Here is a 12,420-nt window from a genome sequence, read left to right as displayed (position 1 = left end):
ATTGAAATCATGGGTTTATTCTTAAAAGGTGCTACTGATCCTTGCTAATGCCTGAATACAAAAAACAAGCAGGTAATGGAGGGTCCACTCACAATCCAAAGTTAAGGACACACATACAATTTTCTGGTTTCCTAAAACTATTTAAATTCCTGATAAATCTACTGCTGTTACCATTAAATACAGTCATAGACTTCAGCCTAATAGGTGGGCACAGATACACTGCTCAGGTATTAGAATAGACCCACAGTAATCTAAATATGGCATTTTATTAATGCCCTGTGTCAATTTGTGATAAGGGAGGGGACAGAAGACCTATAGATAAGTTCCTGAGCATTTAGATTATTTAAAAAAATAATTACAGAGTTTATGCAAAGTCTTTACAAACAAAGGTCCCACATTCCTAATGTGACAAAGCCCTAGTTTTATCCTGTACATCAGATGGCATTGCAGACTGACACTTCTAGCTCTATGGAACGAGCATTGCTAATCCGTAATATGTTCATGAATAAATAAATTTAAAAAAAAGGTTGTATCTGCTGTGAATTTTTTTTTTTCAAATTTCTCCTAATTTGGTGATTGCAGAGCTAGTTATCATTCTTAAGTTTGAGGAATATTAATTATTCAGCTAAATGTCTCTTCTTGGAAATCATGGGATTTATATCTTGCTCCTTGCTTATCCAGATGGGAAAATGTTGTGAATGTTTAAGACTCACACAGTACAGAAGCCACCTTGAAGGATTTCAACACTGTTAAGGCAAATTCATTTTCCAATTTCAAGAAAGCATGACAGCTGTGTGTTGAGGTACCTAGGTAAAAGCACACTGAGCTTTCTGTTGATATTTTCTTTCAGACTCTAGATTCATGATTTTAAATCTTTGGATACAATTTCTTAAGTCAGTATTGTTTCCTCTGCTACCCTTCCACCTTAGGGGTATTTCCCCCCTCAGTCTCCACCATTTTCCATCACTTCTGCTCCCAGAAGTGTTTATGCAACCATTCTGCAAAAGAGATAAAGGAGATGGCCTGGTGTCCTAGTTAGGACAGCTGAGACCAGTTCATTATGGTATGGGTGTAACCCAAAACTGTGTATTCTATAGCCTTCCATGCCATTTCCCAGAAATTGTTAGCAGTAGAGGCCTGTAGATGTTCCTGTCCTCATACCCTTTTAGGGAATTCCCCGCTCTGAGGGAAGGACTGAGCATCCTCATACCCTTTTATGGAATTCCCCGCTCTGAGGAAAGGACTGAGCATTGCTGCCTGAACTGGAGAATATATAAACTTGGAGTTTTGGAACCTTTTTACTACTCGTGGGATCCAGAGGAAGACTGCAGCTCACCGCTCTCAACCAGACTGAGACCACCACCCTCAACTGGACTGCAATCACCACTTTTGACCAGACTGCAACAGCTCTCCCACCAGCAGGTTTTTTTTTCCCCTCTCCCTTTACTTTGGACTCGGGGGGGGTGCCCAAGAAAACACCACTTTGTTCATGCCCCAGGGTGCTGGGTTATACATTTGGGTTTTGTGGGTTAAAACCAAATTGCTTGTCTGTATAATCATACTTATCTTATTATTTTATTAAATTGTTATTCTGATTTATAATCTCTCTTTTGAGTTGAGTTCATTTCCCCTGCTGGTTAACTTTTAAACCAGCACACCTGGCTTAAAAAAATATTTTTGCTGTTACTTTAAAATATCCAAAATTTCACTGTGTAAGCCTTGTTATGCTTTTTCAAACCAGGTGTGTTCCCTATCTGCTTAACACCATAGCTGGAAAACTAGTTGGGACAGCACTACTCAGCCACACAAGGCCAGGGATGAGCAGTCAGGGAAGGGGAATGAGTGTGGTAATGCCTCAGTCTACTATTGCCATTAAAGAGTACAGGTCCTGAAGAGAGAGGCTGAAATTACTTCTTTGGTGGCATCATACTGGCCCCTCCAAGCCTGGGATAGGAAATCTTTTCTGCTCTGAGGAGGAGACAGTAGTGTAATGCACATGCCTAGCTACTTTTTATGCCTAAATAATCATGGCCTTCACTGTGAATACATTTATATAAAACAGTTATTGGTGTATTAAAAAAACAAACCACCTTGAGGACAAATTCCAGCTCAAAGTATTCCTGCCTCTCTCCCTCAATGCACATTGCTCCTTCCATGCTGCAATATACTACCATGGGTTGTGCTGACGCAGCTGCTGGTAGGATTACACTGTGAACAAAACTGATAAAACTGCAAGCAAACAAAAAAAATCTTTGAAACAGGACTTGTTAATCCGTGATCTAGAAGTTGAGCCTTTACCTTGAGACGTCAGTATGTTTTTCAGATCAGGTTGATGATTTAACCTATCTGAACAAGTTATGTTTTTACCTACTATGGTAAAGGACAGGAGTCTTTCTAAAATGTAAGCAGCAGCAGAAGATAAACATCTTCATTAACTTAAAACTCCCCAAGAAGGTACACATGAAACAGAAGGGATAGTTTATAAGATTACACAATTCTTAGGTATTGTTCCTTTAAGGGAAACCTTTTAGGGTGAAGAGTTTGTATAAATTTGTATCCGCATCACCACTGCTGGTTAAGTGATTTGACATCTTTATAGGAAAATGATGGAGAGTCAGTGTACCAAGAGATGTAACTCTTCCTCTAAACCTCTCCTTAGACTTAACAAAAAAGTTGAACAAATTTGATTTGTGAAATTAAATTACTCTACTTTTATTTTAACCTTTGTTTGGTGCCAAGGGTAATTTCAATATTAAGACCTGTAAAAATATTTTCCTCACTTTCCCATTTCCATACTTTGGAGTTTCTTTTCTGAGTGGCGTATAAATTGCCCCATATTTTATAGTTTTAGTTTTGCTACCTAGATAGAACTCAAGGTCTATCTAAGCCAAAGTTTTATTGTTGTCCTGATGTCAGAAATATCTTATTAAAATCCTATGTCTTCTTGTAATAGAACTGTCCTATCTGGCAATATTTTTCTGGTACCTATTAGTAAGAGAGTACCTGGGGGGACACCATGTCATTGCAAACTACAGAGCTGAAGAATTTAGGAAGAGACAACAGTGGAGTTCCCAAGGCAAAAGAAGAAGTTAATTTTGTCATTACTTACTTTGAAGCTTCTATGGAGAGACACAGTGATTTCTTTAGAAGTTTCTTGTCAGAAACTGCTTTAGATTTCTGGAGCTCAGTCCCTGGGGATACTTTGCACTTTTCTTGTAGTAGAGTATATTTCACAACTAAAATTGTCTTTTAAGTATTACACAACACAGCAATAATAACTGGGTACAAAGAGTTACCTGCCACACAGTTTTTGACGCTCAAAGAGTTCATCCCAAACTGCTTCTAACTATGTAAGAGCTCACACATCCTTGCTGGAAAGACCAGCTGGTCAGGTCTGTGAATTAGCATACATACATAAACAAATAGATTCTCTCAGAAAGTGAGTTGGGGTGGGAAATATTAAAAAAATATATATTAAAAAAAGAGAAAGGGGATCAACGGTTTTCTCGGATTTTAATACAAACTCTTCCACTACTACATGCTATGGGTAAAATTATAGTAAATTGATTAGCTGCTAGCCTGCTGCTTGCTGGCATAACTAACATGTTGTGCAACTGAACATGCTATGAATATTTAGCAGGTTATACCACATTTATATAGTTTAGGTGGCCCCTGGCAGGCCTACACAATCTTTTAAGGATGGTTGAGTACACAGACACTTTTCCATGAGACCTCTGGCAAGTGAATCACAGTGAAACCAGCAGTAGGATTTGCAAACAAGAGTTTCATGTAAGAGCAACCATTATTCCACAGAGCATGAAGCTTTCCTGTAACATACCGACCCCTTGCGTAGTGAAACCAGTGATGAGTTAGATTCTGGTGGACACTGGGACTGAGACACTGATGGAGTGGGAGTGAATCCAACAGCCAACAGTATGAAATCCACAGCTTGCAGCAATATACACCAAAATGAAAAATAGGCAGATATCCATCTTCCAGCTTTGAACACCTGCAGGTGAAGCTGTAACAAATTGATTAGTCGTTTGTTTGGTTTTTTTTCCCTTGTCTAATCAGCTGCAGTAAATCGATTGTGCCTTCTAGAATCCAAGGCAGGATAAGACAAGTTTCTGACTTGATTCAATTTCATTATTTAATTTAAAAAGTCAGCAAAAGATATTTTAAATGAAACATTTATTGAAATAGTTTGCTTTGTTTCATAAATGTTAATATCATCTGTATTAACATTATATGTAATTATGAGTAGCGTTTCTTGTAAAACACAGAATTTTTCCCACTCTAAAGGTATTCTAGGACTATGTTTATATCATTTTAGTAAATGATATAACTAAATACAACTAAAATTGTTGATGTAAGTTCACAGAATATAATGTCTATAGCTTATTGGAATTCCTCACTTTAAATATCAAATTACAGAAATTGCTTGGCTGGTTTATATTAAATAACTGGAACAGTGTTTGTGCTTAGCTAAAAAATAATCCTTTTCAACTGTAAGAAATACTGTTGTGATCCAATTTATTGTGATACTTTTAGATAATGAGACTAATACATCTAAAGACACATTCTCTGCATTTCATCTGAATCTCTTTTTATATAATTTGTAAATGCAATGACATACCTAACACCTTGAAAAGGGTGAATGTAACAATGGTTTTTGTAGAATGGTTTTGCTGTATTAATACAAATTTCCATTGTCTCCTTTTCTATGTGTTACCCAAATAAACATCTGTAAGTATCAATGTCTCACATTATTATTCTCAGTTCAAGCAAGACATGACAGAATTACCTTGAGCCCTCTATATAATCAGGACAGCTGTGAACCCCAGAAATATTTGCCACCATGTGACAAGGTTAGATGCCTTGTTTCCAGTCTTTTATCTACATATTTCAGTTGTGAGTGCAGAGAACCAGACAACTCAAAATATAATCCAGACTAGCCAGGTGCCAGAGCACAGTGAGGACCAGAACTGCTCCTCAGTTTGTTTGGTTTTGCATCCATAACATCCTAATCTAGATACAAGAATGCTGTACGAGAGAGTGTTCATAGCCTTACCAGACTCACGATATAGTCTATGAATGAAAGTACAAATGCAAAGGTAAAAGGTAGTTTAAAAATTTAAAGGTTAAGACAAATCAGTGTTGGCCGCTTAGTTCTGCAGCCCTTATGCTATGTTTGCCTATTAATAGCTGTTCTGAGACTCACAAACTTGATACTTCATAGAATCAAAGAATCATAGAATGATTTGATTGGAAGAGACCTTTAAAGGTCATGTAGTGCAGCCCCCTGAAATAACCAGAACATCTTCAAATAGATCATGTTGCTCAGAGCACCATCCAGTGTGACCCCAAGTAAGTCCAGGGATGGGGCATCTAAAGCCTCTCTGAGCAATCTGTTCCACCGTTTCACTACCATACGAAACAAATTTCTTTCTTATCTAGTCTTAATCTACACTTTCAGTTAAAAACCATTACCTGCTATGCTATTGCTACAGGCCCTGTTAAAAAGTCCTTCCCCATTCTTCTTATAAGCCCCATTTAAGTATTGAAAGGTCACAAAAAGGCCTCACCAGAGCCTTCTCCTCTCCAGGCTGAAGAACTCTGATAATTTTTGTGGCTCTCCTCTGGAGTTGCTCCAACAGGTCCCCATCTTTCCTGTGCTGGGACCCCAGAACTGGATGCAGCACTGCAGGTGGGTCTCATCAGAGCAGAGCAGAGGGGCAGAGTCCTCTCCCTCACCTGCTGCCCACACTGCTTTGGATGCAGCCCAGGACACACATGGCTTTCTGGGCCGTGAGTGCACATTGATGGCTCATGTCCAGCCTCTCACCCACCAGCTCCCCCAAGTCCTTCCCAGCAGGGCTGCTCTTGATCTGTTCATCCCCCAGCCTGTGTTGATACCAGGGGTTCCCCAACCCAGGTGCAGCTCCTTGCATTTGGTCTTGTTAAACCTCATGAGATTCCCATGGGTCCATTTCTTGAGTTCATCCAGGTCCAAGTGGAATGCATCCCACCCCTCAGGTGTGTCAATGGCACCACGAGGCTTGGTGTCATCTGCAAACTTGCTGAGGGGGTGCTCAATCCCGCTGTCCATGTCATTCATGAAGGTGTTAAACAGCATTGGCCCCTGTACTGGTTCCTTGTCTTAGAGTACTTGATGTGACAACTTTAAGGAGCTTATTTTAAGATAGATTCTTCATGTGAAATCAAATAAAGTTCTTCTGAGTTCTCTAAGCTCTTATCTTACTGCAATTCTGTTTTTCATGCAGTACAGAATTAATTTTCTAACTTTAACCAGTAAATTCTGTGTCTTTTCTGTTTTCTTCCCACTCTTCAGTTTTCTTAAATAACAGCAGTATCTAAGAACATTTTTCACATTCATCTTCAAGTGCTATATGAGTAGTCCAGTTTCAAATCTGACTGTGGCCAACTGTCCCAGGATAGCACTGCAAAGAATCTGGCGTAACTTCGATGTAAGCTACAGAGTCATATCCATTCCTAAATCTAAATTCTCTTGATAGTTTAAAGATGTAGCTATAGTCAAATTCAGGAATAAATCCTCTGTTCCTTTCATCTTGAATCTCAATGCTTGCTTGGCACAGAGTGGTTTCTGTAGGCAATGGATATTGAGTCTCACCATCAGGCAAGCTGAAGAGTTCATTCACTGTTGTGAAGGTCTGTAACATTTCTCCAGAAGATCTGCAAAGGTTTGTGGTATATTCCTTTGGTTTTTGTTTTAACTTTCTTATTCTGTTTCTGGATGAAACCAGTAGACATCTGCAAATTAAAATTATTGTCTGATAAACTGGATTAATACAAACCAGACTCATAAGTGTTTGTCCTAACTGTAACTTGACAAATTGAGAGTAAATATAGATTTAAGGGGCAACAAGATCATGAAATTGTAAAAGGGTCACCAACTTAGGTTACTATCCAACTGTTCACCTACTAAATTGCTTCTTTTCATTTAATTAGTAGCCATTCTTTTAATTTTCCATAAAATCATTTGCACTTTTACTGAGAAAAAGGATGATGAAATTTAGCTTAGAATCCACCTAAGGATAAAAAGAAGGATAAAATGTTCCACACTCCATCTGTGTATTAAACTTTTAAACTTTCTTCTCAAGTTCCTAGGTGATAGCTTTGAATACTGGCATAAATCTCTTATTAAGACTTCATAAATCATGCAGTCCTTCTAGAATACTTTTAAGATTGGAATGCCAACTAATAAAGTCTCCAAAACTTATGTAGCACTGATCATCCCCCAGAAATGAACAAGGCTATATAAATGAACAGTCTTCTGTTCCTGACTCACAGTAGTAGCAATGCAATCCAGATCTGTGTATGAATTCATGAGGGACTTCCACCTCTGACAGGCGGTTTGGTTACAGCTCCTCTTTTGAAGACCTACCTGAGACCTCACGAGAAAAACTGCAGTCATTCTGTGCCAGCTGGCCTCCATTTTCCCTAACACTTTCCTGGTACGTTCAATTTATTGGTGCCTATGAGTATACTTGTTGTGACCTGCAGTAGTCCTTAATGGTGCTTCAGGGTGCTTTCACATCTATAGGACAGGTGAAAGGGAAGAGGTTCACAGGTTTCTTCTGAAAGGGACATGTCTTTGTGCATGCTTAAGTGACCTAAAAAGTTCCTCTTGTCAGAATGATCTCTACATAATAGTATAAAAGTATTTCCCAACTACTAATTCCCTAAACATATTCCAGGCTGCAAGTTGCATAAGACTTCCCTACATCGCCCTCTCTCATTATTCCCCGACACTGCAGAAGTGAAGAACATGAGTATGTTGGCATCACTCAGGTAGCAGAAATCCTCTTGTCCAATGTTGACTTCATACACACACTAAATATTATATAAAACATTAGTCCTGCAGAAACTGTGTGATGCTCAGGATCTCTGATGTGTTACAGGCTTTGTGCTGAGGGCAGATAGTACTAATCACGATGACAGAGTTGGTAATAATCTGTTTTGCTTGGACAAAGCTGAATCAGTTTATCTAATGAGGTTTCCCAATGGACTGCTCCAGCAGCCAGTACATAAATACTCTTTTCCCGTGGCCACATACTGAGATTGTTAAGAAAAATGTCCTAGCCCTGCGAGTATCTGCTAAGGGTACATTTAATCTTTCTTTATGTAACTGGCTTAACCAAGGTCATCTTAACAGAGTAGGATCCAACTGAAGAAGTTTTTATCATGTTATACCTGTGAAATGAAGTCTGGAGTTACGAATTATTTAGTCCCTTCTTGTATAGGGCTCCTTTTAAACAAAAACAGTTGATCTACACATGGCAATAACGATTCAAGAAAAGAAGGGAACAATTTCCATAGGTTTATTCCAAGTTGTAAAGACTATCTGCTTCTGAGAAGCATTCCAAATTGCAATCTGGTTGATATGGGTTTTAATAATGGATCTCTTGAAAAATTGTCAGAGATCTTTTAATGACAGTAAGCTGTCAGGCCAAATTGTTGGGCCCTGTTTTAAAAATTGCACCCTCTAAACTGTATCTTCCTTTGAATTTTGCACTACTACACATGGCCAGAAATGTATTAGAGATTAAATACCCCTTTGGAAATCTCTGATAACCTTTCATTTCATACTCATTTTATTCCTCTTATTTCTGAAGATAAGAAGAACCCTTCTTGTTTCTCACACAGCTAATCTAGTAAAGAAGATCATATTCTAGTTCAAATTCTAATACAAAAGAAGAATATTTGAAGTGAAGTTGAAAAGGTAAGGAAGAGCAAAGAAATACCAAATGGCAGTTATATAAGAGTATTTTTTTGCCATAATTTCTTTTTTCTTTGTCTATCCATGTTGATAGCATAACATACCCAGAGCTGTGCTGTTGTGTTTTGCTGGTATAGCTTTTCCAGCCGCTAGCATATCAAGTAACTACCATCCTATGGAAATCTTTTTTTTCTGCTCAATTTCCTACTGTATTGAATTCACTTTTTTTTTACCTTTCGCTCCACTTTTTCTCAGCTTGATATTTGTACTAAATTCCTACTTTTTTTTTTGCTTGCATTCTAATGACATTGTTGGTTCACTGTCTTACTATAACAGTGTTTCATGTTGCTAGAGGATTTTTAGTTTTCCTGTCACTCGTGGAATTTAATTTTTTTTTTTAAATAAAAGTACATTTCATCCATAGGTATTAGAATGTGTACTAGTTTTGTAGATATGTGTTTGCAAAACTTAGTTTTCTCTGATTGATAGATTCAGGATGGTATATCTCATGTTACACTTCAGAAATCAAATTACAAAATTTTTCCTTGGCTACCACCTGTTATCTGACAGATTTAGATAGCTGCTATTGTTGATCTCTGTGAAGGGCTGCATTTTAGTCCTATGGGAAAATATATATAATTTGAGTGCTGTTGCCCATAACCATCATATGAATGAGGCATATATCTTATGAGAGGTTTTGTAAGCATTAGAAATATCAGGAAGAAAATTTGCTGAAACTTATTATGTATTATCTGTTTCACCAGTGTATAATGCTTAATCTTATAACCTGCTGTAGAAGAACCTCCCATATGGGAATTCTGACCAAGCAATTTCCCATCTATCTTAAAATAGAGTATTTTGAAACAAAATGTGAATATAATTAAACTACAATTTACCAGTGTTTGAATGAACTCATGAGATCTTTTGAAAATCTGTATGCTACTGGCTTTTTGGAGCTACTTAATATAATTGAGATCAGTGACCAGGGGATCCTAGAAAATCTGGCCTTTTTAATTTGTTTCTGTGGATTTTAGTAAGTTTTATGAATGGAGAATCCAATCCTTGAATCCAAATTCTTGAAGATCCTCAGTAAAGTCATGGACATCCTCTTGCAGGCGTGCCCAAGGTACTCGGAAGTCTCTATGATTACAGAATCTTTAAAAAACAAGGACAATTAGATGAAGGAAAATATCCCTCAAAAAAGCTTGGGAAGTCTAGTCTTCTTTAGGCCAATGACTCTCTGAAGGAAAACAATTGTGCAAAATTACCCACCACAAACATTTGAATATTCTGCAGAAGCACTGGATGGGAAGAGGATGCAATTAGCTGCAATTTGCTTATAATACTGACTTTCTTAAGAATTGCCTAATATATGACTTAGTTGTTCATAAAAATGAAATGATCTATTAACAGACTTTCAACTGGATTTCTTTGCATATGACCTGTGCATGAAATCTTTAATTATAAGTACGCTTTTTAAGTTTGTGCTGTTCCATCTTTATGGAATTATAGGACAAATAAAGATTTGATACAGATAAACTATGAGTTTCCCTTTAATTTACTTAAAATAAATCTAATATCTTAGTTTGTACTTAGTCCAAATTCTTCTGGTTTCAAAGACCAAATGCTATAAGGTTGAAGATTATATAGTGTAGGCAACAGGCATTGTAAAAGACCAGATTTTCATTTTATGTACAAAATGTAGACTCAGCCTTAATAGCACAGCTATGTGCCACACCTTGATAGTGAAGTCTGTGGTGGTTTGAAAAAAACGTTTCCCTCTGGGGCTTGTGATAGTATGCCTGGGGGTGGTCTTTTTAATACTGGACCAATTAAAAACTTCGTGCACCCTTGCGGAAATTACATGCTCACAAAAACAGAAGAGCAGAGGTTAATTTTTAACTGCGCAGCTAGGAGAAGAAGCAGTCACGCTTTGAACGTGCCAGGTGTGGCACAGGGCGGAGGGGCTCCCTGCCCCCGGCTCCCGGCCAGGGTCCAGGAGCAGCCAGCCATGGAGTGGAGCTGCCCTGAGGCCGGTGACCGAGGAGGACCCCGAAAGATCGGGAAGACGCCATGGGTTGCATTTTCTCCCCCCTCGCAGTGGCAGGGGAGGAAAATGGCAGCGAGGTGTCGGGTGTGCCTGCCAAAGGGCTGCAGTCGGCAGGGAAACGGCGCTGGAACAGGGGCAGTGCGAGTCGAGGGGTGGCGAGAGAGGGCCAAGCTGAAGAGCCCTGACCTTTGGAAAGGCAGCTGCAACATCCAGTCATGTAAGAGCTGATGGGAGTCTCCCCCACGGGTTTGGGGGAGTCCCTGGGTCCCCGCTGTCCTGGCCCAGCCAAGACTGCGGGAGTTAAACTCCTCAGAAGTTTTCCAGCCGATCTCATCGCCTTTTCCCACCATGGAGAGGAGGAGTGGTGAGAAGCAGGAACAGGGGATAAAGGCTTTAATCCCTTGTACTTCGGGCGCCAGAAGAAAGGAAAATTCTAGCTGTGACAGATCAAACTTGCTGCCTTAAAAATAAGAGACACCAGTGCCGTAGAAAATTAATTTGAAAGAGCTGTAGCCTGAAAGTGAAACGAGGAGTTCTTCTCCTTTCTTTCTGGACTTTTTTGAAAGAAAAGGGGGGATTTGATCTATGTATATATATTATTTCACCATAGAAGACATAATTAAGTTGTTACATGTATATATATTAATAATAAATTGTAGTATATTCCCCTCCCCCTATACTAAGTTGTGCGTGTCTGAAAACTTGTTATCTCTCACATTAGAACAAATTGTAGCAAACCTTTTAAAATTAGCTTTTTTGAAATTCCTATTTTTTCAAACCACCACAAAGTCTTTTACACAAGGTTTGTGAAAAACTTTGTACAACTTCATTTAAAACATAGTAAGATTTATTCTACTGCAATGTAGAGTAGTGATTGCAGGGCATTAGTAACAGGATCATAAAGAGAGATAGCTTTTATATTCACCTTTAGATAACATTTAGAGATAGAGCTGAGAGGAAGGAGTGAAAGAACATGAACTTTTGTTTGTATACTGTTTATTTTAAAATATTTATTGAATGATTATCCCAACTTACTAGTGGACAGGAGGTTCGAGGTACATGGAGTAGTTTTTATTTATCTTCACGCCTGGAAAAACAAGGAACTCTGAATTTCCCCCCTCCTCTGTTTCTTTTTATCTGCCACTCAGATTTCTTGGGTGAGAGTAAATGCCCAGTGTTGTGCCTGCTTGATGCTTTTTCTCTCTGTTCAGGCCAGCCAGGCTGCTTTGTCAGTTTGGCCAAGTAATACAGAGTCTACAGGCTTAGGCTCAACAACTTAGACTTCTTTCATTCATGGTAGCTCTGTAGTAATTGCTAAACAGGGCTGGAATACCAACTAGTTTACCAGGATTTATAAATTCAGGGTACATTTGAATATTTCTACTATTAAATGTACTTAAAAGAGATATTTCGATTAAAAATGTAGCAAAACAGGACTTAAAACTTGGGTTGGTACATGGTGAATTGCCGGTTTCTGAGAGTCAAATGTGGAAATTCTCCATTTTCGAAGAACACTTGGTTTCAGCAAAACAAAAGCTCCTGTTATTTATAAATACTAAGGTGGATGTGAAAAATCCACTAAGGTGGGTGTGAAAAAAAATTAGAAATG

Source organism: Manacus candei, unplaced genomic scaffold, assembly GCF_025592945.1.
Source record: "Manacus candei isolate 608988 ecotype Guabito, Panama unplaced genomic scaffold, ASM2559294v1 h1tg000016l, whole genome shotgun sequence".
Classification (NCBI taxonomy): Eukaryota; Metazoa; Chordata; class Aves; order Passeriformes; family Pipridae; genus Manacus; species Manacus candei.
This window is presented reverse-complemented; position numbering follows the sequence as displayed.